Genomic DNA, 14,211 nt, shown 5'->3' with positions numbered 1-14,211 from the left:
GTTTCTCTCTTGTATTATTCTTTACCAGTAACGGTGCACTGCACAATAACGTACGGTGAATACACTTCATGTAAACATTCATAGTTTTCATACTCTTTCTCTGTACATTTAACATTCATTTGCTCAGAGGTTGATGCGCTTGCTGCTTCCTGAACAGATCTTCTTTTCTCCACCATAGTGGCTCGCTTCTTCTCTTCTTTCATCTTCATCTTTTTGCGTTAAAATTGATTAAGTCAGTGTTTATGTTGTAATTACTTAGTACATTTTCTTTAATTTTTCACTTAAGCTGGCACGTAAGTTATCAATCTGCCTCAAGAATGATTTAAGATATGAAGAGGTAGGGGAAGTGATGGCGAAGGTGGTAGGGATGAGAACGGCTCCCGTACACATGTGCCACACGGCCACCCTCCTGTTGATTCTACAATAAAATAAAAATAAAAAGAGGAATAACCTTGGGTGTCAATCATCACCCCGAAAGTAGATAGTACACAACATGTATTATATGTGTACCGAATTTCAGGTCAACGGTTCAAATGGTTTGCGAGCTACAGGTGATTTAAAATCCTGGACAGACAAACAGAGAGCCACAGTAGCGTATTATATATAAAGATTTCCTAATCTTCTGCCACAATATCCTGCACCCTTCTGTTTATTGTGGTTTTGTTACTGGACATCTTGTCGTTCACAAGATTTTCTCCTAACATTCAAAAGGCATGATTGATCATTTTATTATTCATTAAGAGTCTGAGGATTTAAACAATAACATTCTTTTTTTGTTTTTTGTTTTGCTTTCCTTTCATTCTTTGGCTTATCATGGCTTACAATATTCTGTTACCATATCCAATAACATTAAAATTAAAGTTGTTCTGGCCATCATTTTTAACAAATTGTCAGGTTCTAATGCTAATTTAACAGAATAACCTAAGCAGAAAAAAAAGAAATGACTGCAACCTCAGTCCATTGCTTAAATTTTGTCAAGAGGCAAACCTCTTTCTAGTCTTGGGGGCTTTTTTAAAAATCCAGTTTAGAGCTTTTTTTTCTTGAAACATAGAATTAAGATTTTTACATTGTCATCTTTTTCTTTTGGTTTGCTCTTTTTTGTATTTACCTCTCTGTTCTAGTTTTCCCAATTCTTTGAGTTCCTAGTCTAAGGTTAGTTCATTACAATGTAATTTTCAGTGTTTATTATTTTTTTTTTTCCATTGCTAATAAATTCATTACTTTGTGGATTGCTGTCTTAGCATTTCTTGTTTTTCCCCCAGTAAGTTGATTCTGATTTTATTCTGCAAAAAACTGAAAGTGGCAAGCAATATGGTAACTAAACACCAGTTCAAAGTGTTGAAAAAGAAAACAAAGTTTAATAAACTAACGAGGTGAAAAAAAAAAAAAAATTTCCTAAGCCACAACCAAATACCAGAAATCAAAGTCAAAAGAAACAAGTAAAATATCAAATGTTGCATACGCCCGTTTCCACACTCACATCGCAATGTATAAAAACTAAACTTGTCACACATTGTCACGCCAGCTCAATCCCTTGCGTACGCAAGTTCTCCGCTCGGTTTTGCAAACTAGTGGCACTCAGTGTCAAAGCAGTGCTACTGTTTCTGTGTGGTTTCCCTTTATTTTTTAGATTCACATCCCTAACGCTGCTTTATTAAATACCATGAAATTAACTGCATATTGTTTATTAGTTTAAGGCATCTGATTGTAATCAACCATACTGTATAATGGTTCACAGAATGACCAAACTATTCTAAATACTATAGCTGCTTTAGCATTGTTACTCTTAGTGCACCACTGAGTATTTAACCCACTGTATCTGAGTATGGAATCACAGCTGTACAGCAGCTGATCAGAAAGGGGATTATCGGGATACAGCATCTAGCACCCGCTGCCTCAGCCATGTGCACAGTCTATTTCAACTTCACCTATACACTACGGCAAATGCTTCAGAGCCTTTCTTGCAGGGACCTCGCGCTTCAGAAAAAGTTTCATCCCATGAGCTCTAAACGCACTCAATCAGTCCATCAAGTTTTCCTGGTAGAACTGTTTGTACTTATAAGTACAATCACCTCACTGTAAACTTGCACTACAGCTATTATATTGCACAACCTGAGGCACTTTATAAAGTGTGTATTTACAGATAATGATGACTGCCTTCTAAGTTGATTTAGATTTCCAAGCACTATCTTCTTGGAGCTCTTCATTTCATTTTTAAGTTGAAATGCACTAAAGTATGTTTATTACATTTATACAGATAAATTTTAAACTTCATTTAAATAATGTATATTGTTAATTATTAAACATATGAGAACACAGTGGACAGCGGTAGTGATGAGCTGGCGACCCATTCAGGGATTGTTCCTGCCTCATGGTGCATGCTTGCTGGGATTGGCGCAACCCTGGATGGATAGATAGATGGAATAATTAAGCATGTACTATGAAGATATTTCAATGTTCCATAAAATTTTTGAAGAATCGGCATTCTAAGCTTACAGATGGCTTGGCATCTATTACAGAGCTGATCGTATGGCGATTGGTTACTTGGAGAAAGAAAAGGAAGGAAAGGAATTGGAGGTTAATTCGTTTGAAAGAGACAGTACTGCTGCAATAAATTATTTCATTGAAGATCGCACTTGGTGCAGCAACATCTTGCCAGAGGCAGGAATAATCTCTGGATAGGGTGCCAGCTCATCGCTAATACTGCGCTGCCGTGTCCACATGTTTAATACTATGCTTTAATTCCTGTCATTATGAAAATTATATCAATTATACATCTTAATATTTAAATTGTTCAGAGAGCTGTAATATCATGAATGTAATGTATTCTGTGTCCTGTCAGCGGAAGAGAAAGCCTGTTTAAGAAGCACGTAGTGATTCACACACATAGAGTACACAGAAGAACACATAGAATACAAACGTACATTTAACATGCTCTGCGGTGGGTTGGCACCCTGCCCGGGATTGGTTCCTGCCTTGTGCCCTGTGTTGGCTGGGATTGGCTCCAGCGGACCCCCGTGACCCTGTGTTCGGATTCAGCAGGTTGGAAAATGGATGGATGGATTTAACATGCTACTGTACTTTAGTTACGATCGGATCTGACAAATTAGTAAATTAAATGATGTTAAGATGAAGTTTATGAAGTTCTACTTTAATGACAAAACAAACTATGTGATTAAAGTGGAAACTTCTAGATTAAAGTTGACATTTGGACATTTTTTTCAACTGTGTCCTTGTTTTGTTTTTCTTTTCTCTGTACCCTAATATGATTCCATATGACACTTAGACAGTGGGGTACAACTCGCCTTTTCACTCAGACTTTGATATCTGACCACTTCTCATTTATTTTGAGCACTTTGTGACTTACTGAACTTGAACTTTCAAGTTTCTTTGCCACTCTGTTACACAATCAACTTCCTTTTGTTGTTTATATCACTGCTTAAACCAACAAATAGTACATTTTTCCTTCCCTCTACTTGGTATTCGCTGAAATTCTTTTTTTTCCCTTGTGCTTTTGCCATTGTCTATTTACAGTACACAAAACATAAGGGGCTATTTATAATGATTTTTCAAAGAGGTGTAATTCTGGGAGGAGTCTGGGTGGGGTTGCAGGCGTGTGCACTGGCGTTACTTTTCACACTGACCAGGATTTATGTAGCGGAAGAACATGGAAGTTGGTGTATACACAGACTTATGCATCTGGATTTTTTTTGCGTATGCACATTTCCGCTTTTGTCCATATGCCATGTTTTAGTGTGAATTCTACGCATGGCGTTATGCATGAGGCCCCAGGAGAGAGAATCATGGTTAGGAAGTTAGCCAAGTTTATTACTAAGAGCACCTAAGAACCTTACACCAAATCAAAATACAATGTTCTCAATCAGAGTCAAAATTGGGAGCCTAGTTCTTTGCTTTGAAACACTAAACCAAGACCAATCAGCATAAAAAACATTTAGAGAGACTCCGCAATCTCAAACAAAGTGTTGACCACCTTGTCAACATTTATAGGGTCGTGCTGATAATATTATCACCCATGACATCCATGACCACAGCCCCTAGCAATGGATCACCATGACATAGCAACAAAGTGGTAGTGCCCATAGGAAGAAATATCATGGGAGAATTTCAAATTAACGCTAAACAAATAAAGTATATTAAGAAAAAAATGAACAAAAAAAATAATGCATACTAACATTTTAACTTTAACATATTGTTCTGGGAACAAAAATTGTTTGACTAGGAGCTTCACTTCCTTTTGTTAGAAATCTCAAGAAACAGTTAAATTTCAGGTTATTTCTCCTGGCAGACCGCAAGAAATATATTTCTGACAGGGAGATGTAGCATAATACTGTAAACAAAAAGCACAAATATATATAGTAATATGTAAAATAAAAATAAAAAGCAAGCAATGCAGCACAGTAATAATAATAATAATAGCATACAGTGCATCCGGAAAGTATTCACAGTGCATCACTTTTTCCACATTTTGTTATGTTACAGCCTTATTCCAAAATGGATTAAATTCATTTTTTTCCTCAGAATTCTACACACAACACCCCATAATGACAATGTGAAAAAAGTTTACTTGAGGTTTTTGCAAATTTATTAAAAATAAAAAAACTGAGAAATCACATGTACATAAGTATTCACAGCCTTTGCTCAATACTTTGTCAATACACCTTTGGCAGCAATTACAGCCTCAAGTCTTTTTGAATATGATGCCACAAGCTTGGCATACCTATCCTTGGCCAGTTTCGCCCATTCCTCTTTGCAGCACCTCTCAAGCTCCATCAGGTTGCATGGGAAGTGTCGGTGCACAGCCATTTTAAGATCTCTCCAGAGATGTTCAATGAGGTTAAAGTCTGGGCTCTGGCTGGACCACTCAAGGACATTCACAGAGTTGTCCTGAAGCCAGTCCTTTGATATATTGGCTGTGTGCTTAGGGTCGTTGTTCTGCTGAAAGATAAACCGTCGCCCCAGTCTGAGGTCAACAGCGCTCTGGAGCAGGTTTTCATCCAGGATGTCTCTGTACATTGCTGCAGTCATCTTTCCCTTTATCCTGACTAGTCTCCCAGTTCCTGCCACTGAAAAACATCCCCACAGCATGATGCTGCCACCACCATGCTTCACTGTAGGGATGGTGCCAGGTTTTCCCCAAATGTGACTCCTGGCATTCACACCAAAGAGTTCAATCTTTGTCTCATCAGACCAGAGAATTTTCTTTCTCATGGTCTGAGAGTCCTTCAGGTGCATTTGGGCAAACTCCAGGCGGGCTGCCATGTGCTTTTTACTAAGGAGTGGCTTCCGTCTGGCCACTCTACCATACAGGCCTGATTGGTGGATTGCTGCAGAGATGGTTGTCCTTCTGGAAGGTTCTCCTCTCTCCACAGAGGACCTCTGGAGCTCTGACAGAGTGACCATCGGGTTCTTGGTCACCTCCCTGACTAAGGCCCTTCTCCCCTGATCGCTCAGTTTAGATGGCCGGCCAGCTCTAGGAAGAGTCCTGGTGGTTTCGAACATCTTCCACTTACGGATGATTGAGGCCACTGTGCTCATTGGGACCTTCAAAGCAGCAGAAATTTTTCTGTAACCTTCCCCAGATTTGTGCCTCGAGACAATCCTGTCTCGGAGGTCTACAGACAATTCTTTTGACTTCATGCTTGGTTTGTGCGCTAACATGAACTGTCAACTGTGGGACCTTATATAGACAGGTGTGTGCCTTTCCAAATCATGTCCAATCAACTGAATTTACCACAGGTGGACTCCAATTAAGCTGCAGAAACATCTCAAGGATGATCAGGGGAAACAGGATGCACCTGAGCTCAATTTTGAGCATCATGGCAAAGGCTGTGAATACTTACGTACATGTGCTTTCTCAATTTTTTTATTTTTAATAAATTTGCAAAATCTCAAGTAAACATTTTTCACGTCATTATGGGGTGTTGTGTGTAGAATTCTGAGGAAAAAAATGAATTTAATCCATTTTGGAATAAGGCTGTAACATAACAAAATGTGGAAAAAGTGATAAGCTGTGAATACTTTCCGGATGCACTGTGTATAAAAATATAGTGTATATGAAAGGATAATATTTCATAAGCAGGTTACATGCAGTACATGAGTGCAAAGCTTATTTTATTCACAGACCACAGTGACATATTGAATGGTGATTGAAATTCATTGCCATTTACAGACTCAATGAGCAGTTATTCCAATTTTAGTAGCAATATTTTCAAACAGGCAATTTCATCCCACTTTTCTTTGGAAAACTGCATCAGTTATTTCATTCAAAAGTGTTATAAGAGTCCAGCAGGATTTAGGTCTGGGTTTTAACTTTTCCATTGCAAATTTCTAATTTTGTTTTTTTAAGTGTAATTATTTTGGATCTTTGTGTGTATAATCCAGCTGTGTTTGAACTTCATTCTAGTGTGCTTTAGTTCATTATGTGCTTGACTCAAATGTGTTTGACCTTCAGCTCATGGATGCATAGCCTGATAGTCTTCTGAATATTTCCCCATTACATAAAAAATACTATTAATGCAAATATAGCAGTACAGCTTAAAAGAAATTTCTAGATTATGTCAGGATAAAAAAAAGCATTTTATTTCCTATTTTATTGTTTTTGTGTAGTAACTCAGCCACAGGGTATGCACAAACCAGTGTGTTTCTTCATGCCGGTCCCAAGCCCAGATAAAAGGGGAGGGTTAAGTCAGGAAGTACATCCGGTGTAAAATTTTGCCAGATCAATATGTGGACGATAATACAGATTTCAATACCGGATCAGTCAAGGCCTGGGTCAACAACGGCCGCAACCAGTACTGTTAGCCAACAGGGCACTGGCAGAAATTGGGCTACGATTGGCCGAAGAAGGAGAAGAAGAGGGGGTAGACATGTCCAGAGGTAGGAGGAGAGGAGGAAGGTAAAGAGAGTGGAACTGAGGGTAGGAACTTTGAATTTTGGCAGTATGACTGGTAAGTGGAGAGAGTTAGCTGATGTGATGGAAAGAAGGATGGTTGATATATTGTGCATGCAAGAAACTAAATGGAAGGGAAGTAAGGCAAGGTGGATCAAAGGTGGATTCAAATTGTTCTATCATGGTGTGGATGGGAGGAGAATGGGGTTGAGGTTATTCTGAATGAACAGTATGTCAAGTGTTTTGGAGGTGAAAAAAGTGTCAGACAGAGTAATGATTATGAAGCTGGAAATTGAAGATGTGATGATGAATGTTGTTAGTGCATATGACCCACAAGTTGAGTGTGCGATAGATAAGAAAAAAGATTTCTGGAGTGAGTTGAATGAAGTGGTGGAGAGTGTACCCAAGGGAGAGAGAGTGGTGATTGGAGTAGTTTTCAATGGATATGTTGGTGAAGGGAACAGAGGAGATGAGGAGGTGATAGGTAGGGGAATAAAGAAGGTCAGATGATGGTGGATTTTGCAAAAATGATAGATATGACTCTGGTGAATTTGTATTTTAAGAAGAGGGAGGAACATAGGGTGACGTAGAAGAGTGGAGGAAGATGCACACAGGTAGGTTATATCTTGTGCAGGAGGGTCAATCTTAAGGAGATTGAAGACTGCAATGTGGTGGCAGGGGAAAGTCTAGTTAGGCAGCATAGGATGGTGGTCTGTGAGATTACGTTGGTGATCAAGAAGAGGAGGAGAGTGAGGGCAGAGCCAAGGATCAAATAGTGGATGATTTTATGTTATTTATTTTTCATTGTTTCTACATCTTTGTGTTGCCAGTTTCTGCTTTTTTTCTCAGGACCCAACAGTTTTGTGTGGCTATTTTCTTGTGTTTCCAGTCACTATGATGCTGCATAGAGGACTTCAAGACAGTCTAAGGAAATGATCAAAAAGACTGGTATAATATGTTAGGTTTTATAACACAATTTGCGGAGTACAAGTCAAGGGAGGTTATGTTTAAGTTATACCATCCTAGTAAAGCCTCATATGGAGTACTGTGCATGGCTTTCATATCCACATTACAAAAAATTGACTTAGCAGTGCTAGATAAAGACCTTGGAAAGTGTGGCTTATGTAGATTCTAAGACTAAGATGTATGAGTTGTGAGGGACTGGAGTTGAACCTTTTCAGTTTAAACAAATTGAGATTAAGAGGTGTTAAGATCAAAATGTATCATATTTTGAAAGGAATTAGTACAATGGATCCCAGCTGCTCCTTTAAAATAAATTCTTCAACAAGAACACATGGACACAGCTGGAAACCTGTTAAAGGAAGATTTCACAAAAATGATACAAAAGGTTTTCTTCACACAAACAACTACAGGCATGTGGAATAAATTACTAAATAGTGTATTGGAGAGAAGGACTTTAGGGACCTTCAGATCTCAACTACATGTTATTTTGGAGAATCTAAGTGAATACAGTGGATCAGCTTTTTAGGCTGAATGTCTTGTTCTCATCACAATTGTTCTAATGTTTGAATATTCTATATCCACGTATAAAGGTTCAAAAAATGAAAAGAGGGGAATCCAAAAAGGTCACAACAAAGACTTAGGACACATAAACACAATATGGAGGTGATTCAGCAACATTTAATAACATTTTTTCCAGTTGAGGCAATGATAATAATTAAAGGTTCACAATTAAACCAAAATAGATTAGATGATCAAAAACATAAACTTACAGAAGTATTGGAATATTTTAACTTATCTTCTGTTGTAATTTAAGAAAAATCAATATGATTTGATTGTGATATGATTGTTTAGTAATGACTTTCCAAAGTTTTATAGTTTAAATAACCAAAGGACCTTGAAAAACGGTTTGAAAATCAGAAGGATGATGATGATTATGACTGAAACCTTAGAAACCAAGATAAAAATACTCAGTCATCTTCAGGTAACATATATAAATGCTTGCTATACTAATAAAAAATAGTAAGCCCAGCTTTGTAATTTTCAGATTGACATCAAACAATAGAAACTGGGAAATAAGAGCTTGGTTGATTAATGTTGGAGTCTAATTAAATGCAGAAGTTAATTTGGAGGAAAACACTGTTGACACAGAGATCTCCTGAGACTGAACTTGAGAACTACTTACCTAGAAAGTACCCTGTGAATTTTATTTCACTATTTTGGAATTGAGGAATTTCAGTCTATAATGTAAATATACATTAATACCCAAAATGTTACTTATGAGCTCAATATCATTGGTACTGTAATTTATTTTTACAAATGGTCATTGGTCCACACAGAATTGAAATCTATTAACAAGACTGGTGAATCAAAAAGTGCCATGAACCTCTTTTTTTACAACAGCTAAATGATAGTTGACAATAAGAAGGTTCACAAAAGCAGTAGACAATTATTGAAAATTGTCAACAGTCAACTTTTCAGTCTGATCTCTCTTTACTCTGCTAATCATACAGGTTTCAAGTGAAATGGAAAACACGCTTAGCTTCTGTTTAGGCTGGCATTTGATTCATAAGAAAATGGTAACTTTTTTTTTCTTTTTCATTTTTGCTATTTGTTGTAATTATTTTAAAAAGTTTTAGAAAATACATGAAAACAGCTCCTATTAATGAATGTAAAAACACTTATTAGAAATTGAAAAATCCAACAAAAAAGGCAATTGTTTAAAATACATGTGATGGTGAAGACCATAGTATGAACTCTTTAAATATAGCAGTTAACCAACTGCTGTAGATACGAACCAGATATTACAAATGCATATTTTCTACTGCTGTTTTGAATGTTTAATATGTTGATATTTTCCTTTTTGCTCATACTAAGTAATTTAAAAAGTCCATCCATCCATCCATCCATCCATTGTCTCCCGCTTATCCGAGGTCGGGTCGCGGGGGCAGCAGCTTGAGCAGAGATGCCCAGACTTCCCTCTCCCCGGCCACTTCTTCTAGCTCTTCCGGGAGAATCCCAAGGCGTTCCCAGGCCAGTCGAGAGACATAGTCCCTCCAGCGTGTCCTGGGTCTTCCCCGGGGCCTCCTCCCGGTTGGACGTGCCCGGAACACCTCACCAGGGAGGCGTCCAGGAGGCATCCTGATCAGATGCCCGAGCCACCTCATCTGACTCCTCTCGATGCGGAGGAGCAGCGGCTCTACTCTGAGCCCCTCCCGGATGACTGAGCTTCTCACCCTATCTTTAAGGGAAAGCCCAGACACCCTGCGGAGGAAACTCATTTCAGCCGCTTGTATTCGCGATCTCGTTCTTTCGGTCACTACCCATAGCTCATGACCATAGGTGAGGGTAGGAACATAGATCGACTGGTAAATTGAGAGCTTCGCCTTGCGGCTCAGCTCCTTTTTCACCACGACAGACCGAAGCAACACCCGCATTACTGCGGATGCCGCACCGATCCGCCCGTCGATCTCACGCTCCATTCTTCCCTCACTCGTGAACAAGACCCCGAGATACTTGAACTCCTCCACTTGGGGCAGGATCTCGCTACCAACCCTGAGAGGGCACTCCACCCTTTTCCGGTTGAGGACCATGGTCTCGGATTTGGGGGTGCTGATTCTCATCCCAGCCGCTTCACACTCGGCTGCGAACCGATCCAGAGAGAGCTGAAGATCACGGCCTGATGAAGCAAACAGGACAACATCATCTGCAAAAAGCAGTGACCCAATCCTGAGCCCACCAAACCGGACCCCCTCAACACCCTGGCTGCGCCTAGAAATTCTGTCCATAAAAGTTATGAACAGAATCGGTGACAAAGGGCACCCCTGGCGGAGTCCAACTCTCACTGGAAACGGGTTCGACTTACTGCCGGCAATGCGGACCAAGCTCTGGCACTGATCGTACAGGGACTGAACAGCCCTTATCAGGGGGGCTGGTACCCCATACTCTCGGAGTACCCCCCACAGGATTCCCCGAGGGACACGGTCGAATGCCTTTTCTAAGTCCACAAAACACACGTAGACTGGTTGGGCAAACTCCCATGCACCCTCCAGGACCCTGCTAAGGGTATAGAGCTGGTCCACTGTTCCGCGACCAGGACGAAAACCACACTGTTCCTCCTGAATCCGAGGCTCGACTATCCGACGGACCCTCCTCTCCAGGACCCCTGAATAGACTTTTCCAGGGAGGCTGAGGAGTGTGATCCCTCTGTAGTTGGAACACACCCTCCGATCCCCCTTCTTAAAGAGGGGGACCACCACCCCGGTCTGCCAATCCAGAGGCACTGTCCCTGATGTCCATGCGATGTTGCAGAGGCGTGTCAGCCAAGACAGTCCTACAACATCCAGAGCTTTGAGGAACTCCGGGCGTATCTCATCCACCCCCGGGGCCCTGCCACCAAGGAGTTTTTTGACCACCTCGGTGACCTCAGTCCCAGAGATGGGGGAGCCCACCTCTGAGTCCCCAGGCTCTGCTTCCTCATTGGAAGGCATGTTAATGGGATTGAGGAGGTCTTCGAAGTATTCCCCCCACCGACCCACAACGTCCCGAGTCGAGGTCAGCAGCGCACCATCCCCACCATATACAGTGTTGACACTGCACTGCTTCCCCTTCCTGAGACGCCGGATGGTGGACCAGAATCTCCTCGAAGCCGTCCGAAAGTCATTCTCCATGGCCTCCCCAAACTCCTCCCACGCCCGAGTTTTTGCCTCAGCAACCACCAAAGCCGCATTCCGCTTGGCCTGCTGGTACCTATCAGCTACCTCCGGGGTCCCACAGGACAAAAGGGTCCTGTAGGACTCCTTCTTCAGCTTGAAGCATTCAAGAATGGCAGTGTTCTAGTCTTTTCCACATCATCAGTGGAATTCAAGTCAGAGCTTGATTTTATAGGACAATCACCATAATGATCTGAAGCTGAATCACTTTTGTATTAACTACTTGCTTTTTCCTAAATCCAGGAGAACCCAGTAAAAAGTATTTTGTAGACTTAATCAATGTATCACTTCCTTTGTTGTTCCCTATGCCTTGTGAACATGGACCCAGGCTGCATAATTTAAATAACAAGGTTTCAAGACCAGAAAATTATGTTAATATTGAAGATATTTTAAAACTTATTTGGTCTTTGTGGGTCTGTCTAACTGATGGAAGCTCCTGAAGGAGAAAATAAGGATGTGTATTTCTTATCTCCTGCCAAACTTAAACGACAATTATTATTTTTCCATTGTTTTTTCTCATCGGATTATCTTACAGTCAGAATGGTGGTGCTCCCTTAATCCATAGAAAAATGGTAATTTAAAATCTAACACTACAGTCTGCCTAACAATATACACCTGGAATTTCTTGCCATAATAAAAATTCTCTTTAAATCATGTACAGAAACAGAGAAAGATAAATTGTATGGTGCTGTAGGCAACCGAAATAACAGGCTACTTGTTATCACAATCAAAGTGGGTGTGAAAGGCATTAAGTTCACTTGGAAAGAAAAAGTGTGAATGTGACTGAATTAGGTATTACTTTATAATCTGTAAGCATCTATATACCCTCACTGTGTGAATCATTAGTGCAGCTATACCTGGTTTCCAGTTTACCCTCATATTGAGGCTTTTCTGAGATCATGCATGAATTTTTTATATGTTTCTTTAGTGCTGTCTGAAAATGCATTGCTGTATGCATTCATCAATTTCCTGATGCCACCAGTTTCTTATTTGAAAAAATGTCAATTGTTTTTGTAGTCATGTCATCCATACATTTTTGATGAAACCTATCGTGATGTTTGCATACTCATCTAGATCTGATGAGGAGTCACTCAAGCCAATGAATTATTTAGCCAAAGTGTGTTGAGAAATGCTACTGGGGCTCCCTTATGCCAACTGCAACACAACTGCATAAGGCCTCACTCTGACTGTAACTGCCAAGTCACACGTTTATCTTCTTTCTTTTTAATATTCTTCATTTTTAGTCATTCTTGTGTGTGTTCAGAAACATAGTGTGGATGTGTCTATCTATCTATCTATCTATCTATCTATCTATCTATCTATCTATCTATCTATCTATCTATCTATCTATCTATCTATCTATCTATCTATCTATCTATCTATCTATCTATCTATCTATTTAATGGACTTCTGTAAAAAGCTGAATTTCTCCATGTGGTCCATTACCCGACCGGGACACCATATTTGTGGAAGGAACAAGGGAGAGACCATATGGGGGCATTATAATCCCCAAGACACTAGGTCCCACGGATCCACACAGGGCATTTTGGGAGTTGTAGTTTGGAGCAACCCTGTTGGGCTCCATGGGTGCCGCTAGGGGATGCTGCAGGTATAGCTGAGGCCTTTGTGGCACCACGTCCACCACACCTGGAAGTGCAGCCGGAAGAAGGTCAGGAAACACCTGGAGCACATCCGGGTGCACTATAAAAGGAGCTGCCTTACCACTAGTCAGGGAGCCATAGTTGGTAGGTGGAGGACAAAGCTTGCGAGGAGGAGTGGAGGCAAAGAAGAGAGAGAGAGAGAAGAATAAAAAGAAGGATTATGTTGTACTGTGTTGTGTTTGGTGCTTTTGCACTGTGCTGTGAAGTGGGAAGCAACAGAAAACACTTCCCCATTGAAGAATAGCCTGTCTGTATCGGCCCATGGTGGTCCACACTATCTATCTATCTATCTATCTATCTATCTATCTATCTATCTATCTATCTATCTATCTATCTATCTATCTATCTATCTATCTATCTATCTATCTATCTATCTATCTAATGGACTTCTGTAAAAAGCTGAATTTCTCCATGTGGACAAATAAAGCTCTAACTATCCATTTATTGTTTACTAAAAAATACTGCTTTTTCTTTTCTTTCTTAAGGTAACTTAAGGTGGGCTTACCATTCTACAAAATCCCGTAATCTAGTGATCGATATTTCAATATGATCAATATCAGCTCAATATTTTCTGGGAGAAAGAGGAAGCAGTCCCATAACATTTATAAAATTAAAATATAGTGCAATGTTTATTTTGATAATGACAAGATGAAATTGCAAAGGAAAAGAAACTGCATTAGTAGAAAATTAGAAAATTTTGACGAGAACAGGCCATTTAGCCCAACAAAGCTCAGTACTCCTAGCCACTTACTTCTTCCAAAATTACATCAAGTCTACTTTTTAAATTCCCTATAAGTAGTACTGTCTGCCAGACTACCTGGTAACTTACTCCATGTGTCTAGAGTTCTCCATATGAAGAAAAACCTAATATTTGTGTGAAATTTACCCTTAACAATTTCCCAACTGTATCTCCATCTTCTTGTTGAACTCATTTTAAAGTAACAGTCTGGATTCACTATGCTGACTT

This window comes from Erpetoichthys calabaricus, chromosome 7, assembly GCF_900747795.2.
Source record: "Erpetoichthys calabaricus chromosome 7, fErpCal1.3, whole genome shotgun sequence".
Lineage (NCBI taxonomy): Eukaryota > Metazoa > Chordata > Cladistia > Polypteriformes > Polypteridae > Erpetoichthys > Erpetoichthys calabaricus.
This window is presented reverse-complemented; position numbering follows the sequence as displayed.